Genomic DNA, 3818 nt, shown 5'->3' on the forward strand with positions numbered 1-3818 from the left:
TTCCACACCCCCACCACTTCTCTTCTCTCCACCATCACGTACTATCTCGATCTCAGTCTCCCCTCACGTGCTCGCTATCATGTGCTCACTGTGGTTGTTATCTCGTTTCTTTAACCGATAGAGTGAAAGAACAAGAAAAAAAAACAAGAACAGCAACAACAAAAAACACACGCAAGACATGCATAATCTTTCGCCGAAGATTGACAAGTGCAGAATTTGTTCAACAGTAGAATATCACACTGATAAGGAATTGTGCGTGAATCACACACACACACACACACACACACACACACACACACACACACACACACTACATTATCAGAATGGGTTTCTTCTACAGATCTTTACCAGAGGATAACACTCTCGTTGCCATGGGTTCTTTTTTTTCCAGTACGCCAACTGCGTGCTGCACACAGGACCTCGACTTATCGTCTCCTCCGAATGATCAGGCGCTCAGTTTGATTTCCACTCAAACTTTGGGAGAAAGAGTGACGGGCGCAATAGCCGTGTGGTTAAAAGCGTTGGACCCTCAATCTGAGGGTCCCGGGTTCGAATCACGGTGAGGGCGCCTGGTGGGTAAAGGGTGGAGATTTTTACGATCTCCCAGGTCAACATATGTGCAGACCTGCCAGTCCCTGAACCCTCTTCGTGTGTATACGCAAGCAGAAGATCAAATACGCACGTTAAAGATCCTGTAATCCATTTCAGCGTTTGGTGGGTTATGGAAACAAGAACATACCCAGCATGCACATGCCCCGAAAGCGGAGTATGGCTGCCTACATGGCGGGTTAAAAACAGTCATACACGTAAAAGCCCACTCGCGTATAATTATACGAGTGAACGTGGGAGTTGCAGCCCACGAACGCAGAAGAAGAAGAAGAAGAAGGAAGAAAGAGCGGGAGCGGGATTCGAACCCAGACCCTCACGGACACTGTGCTGACAGGTAAGCGTCTTAAGCATTAAGTCTGCCACCAGTGGTGAAAGCGCTGCTGAAATTGGTTAGTATGCCACCATGCCCCGGTTTGCCGGTAAGGATGGGGATATTAACTTGTCACCCTCACATGAAGAACCTTGGTGTGTGTGGTGAATCCTCAGTCGGAGACCAAGCTCTAAGCGCTTTGCAAACACGGGGGTCATTTGCACAACGGGCTGCCTACCTGGGTAGAGCTGACTGACGGCTGCCACTGGGCGCTCATCATTCGTTTCCTGTGTCATTCAGATTTTAGGCACGCACACATACACACTCGGACAGACATATAACATTTCATATCACATTTACCCTGCCATGTAGGCAGCCCCAGTCCGTTTTCGGGGGCGTGCATGCTGGTATATGTTATTCTTTTTCCTAACCCGCCGAACGCTGACATGGATTACAGGATCTCAACTGTGCGTATTTGGTCTTCTGCGTGCGTATAGACATGAAGGGGATTCAGGCACAAGCAGGTCTGCACGTATGTTGACCTCCATCCTTTACCAACCAAATGCTTTTAATCATTCTCACTACACATCCTTCACCCAGCGAGGTTCGAACCTAGGACCCTCAGATTGAAAGTCCAACTCTTTATCCAGTTGGCTATTGCTTATTATGCAACGAAGCCCTGGTTTGAGAGCGCGCGGTGGGAGGTGTGTGTGTGTGTGTGTGTGTGTGTGTGTGCGTGTGTGTAGGGGGGAGCGGGGGGGTGTGGAGTATGGGGGGGGGGGGGGGTATTCTGTCATCCTCACGTGAAGAAGCTTTGTGTGTGTGGCGGTGAAGTGGAGGGGGGAATGTGTGGGGTGGGGGGTGAGGCGGGGAGGTGGGGGAGGGGGGGGAAGAAGGAGGAGGAAAGTTCCCACGAAGGCTGGAGCTACTGTTGCTGACAGGCAGTGAATTTATCATGAATGTCTGATAGTCATTCGTGTTGCTACTGACAGGTAGCGAAATTATCAAGAATGTCTGATAGTCATTCGTGTTGCTACTGACAGGTAGCGAAATTATCAGGAGTGTCTGATAGTCTGTGTCCGACCAACGATGTCCATCTGCAGGGCAGCAGAGGAAGCAGTTGCTGTCCCAGACCCGACGGCTTAACCCTTTCATTGCCAAACTCGCTGCTGTCCCAGACCCGACGACTTAACCCTTTCACTGCCAAACTCGTATTTATGCAGCAGCTAAGAAGAGGACCCATGTCACGGAAGGGTGACCAGATCATTGGTCTGTTACCCATGAAACCTACTGCTCTTCATGTTCGATGGTAGGATAGGCCATTTTTTTTTCTACACCTGCACACCACAGGGGGAATCCCCAGCTATTCTTAGACACCATATTTTCTGTGTTTATAGCACAAGGGAATTTTTGCACTCTAAATTGACTGGCAGTGAAAGGGTTAAACTATCTGACCCAGCTAGAACTGGATTCAAGTGGAGAGGGAGTGTGTGTGTCCAGTTCGTGTTGCATCATCCCCGGCTCTGTCTCAGCCAAGACAGGACTTTGTTGGCGAAAAGTGTTATCATCAAGAATAAACACCCGTTATCAATCATGTCCCATCCCCACCTCTCTCTCTCTCCCCTCCCCTATCCCCACGCACTTTCCGGATCGCCTTCCACACCCCCACCACTTCTCTTCTCTCCACCATCACGTGTCATCCCGATCTCAGTCTCCTCTCACGTGCTCGCTATCACGTGCTCACTGTGGTTGTTATCTCGTTTCTTTAACCGCGTGTCTCTAATAAACCACACACACACACACACAGACACCACACACACACATCACCACACACACACACACACACACACACATCAACACACACACACACACATCACCACACACACACACATCACCACACACATACACACACACATCACCACACACACACACATCACCACACACACACACACACACACGCACACACACACACACACACACACACATCAACACACCCACACACACACACACATCACCACACACACACACACACAATCACCACACACACACACACACACACACACACATCACCACACACACACACACACACACACACACACACACACACACACTGTGGTTGTTATCTCGTTTCTTTAACCGCACGCCTCTAATAAACCACACACACACACACACATCACCACACACACACATCACACACACATCACCACACACACACACACGCACACACACATCACCACACACACACACACACACACACACACACACACACACACACACACACACACATCAACACACCCACACACACACACACACATCACCACACACACACACACACAATCACCACACACACACACACACATCACCACACACACACACACACACACACACACACACACACACATCACCACACACACACACACACACACACACACATCACCACACACACACACACACAATCACCACACACACACATCACCACACACACACACACACACATCACCACACACACGCACACACACACACACACATCACCACACACACACACACACATACACACACATGACCAGTGCTGGGTGGATTTATGCATTGATCAAACATCTGCTTCCTTTCAGCAGGACCAGATGTGGTGTTGGCATCTGTTGTGTTGCTCTGTTTGGTGTATCTTTGAAGTTTTTAAAATTTTTTTTTATTTAATCATATTTTCCAATCCTTTTAACAGGTGTGGTGTGGCGTATGATGATGATGATCAGTTCGCGCGTTGTGATACTTTGAAACTGAAACTCTTAATCAGTTCTTTACTCTTTTTTTTTAAAGACTACCCCCCCCCCCTCCTCTCACCCGTACACTTCCTGTACCCAGAACCTCCTACGCCCCCACCCCGCTCTACCCCCAATCAGCG

The sequence above is a fragment of the Babylonia areolata genome, chromosome 32 (assembly GCF_041734735.1).
Source record: "Babylonia areolata isolate BAREFJ2019XMU chromosome 32, ASM4173473v1, whole genome shotgun sequence".
Taxonomy (NCBI): Eukaryota; Metazoa; Mollusca; class Gastropoda; order Neogastropoda; family Buccinidae; genus Babylonia; species Babylonia areolata.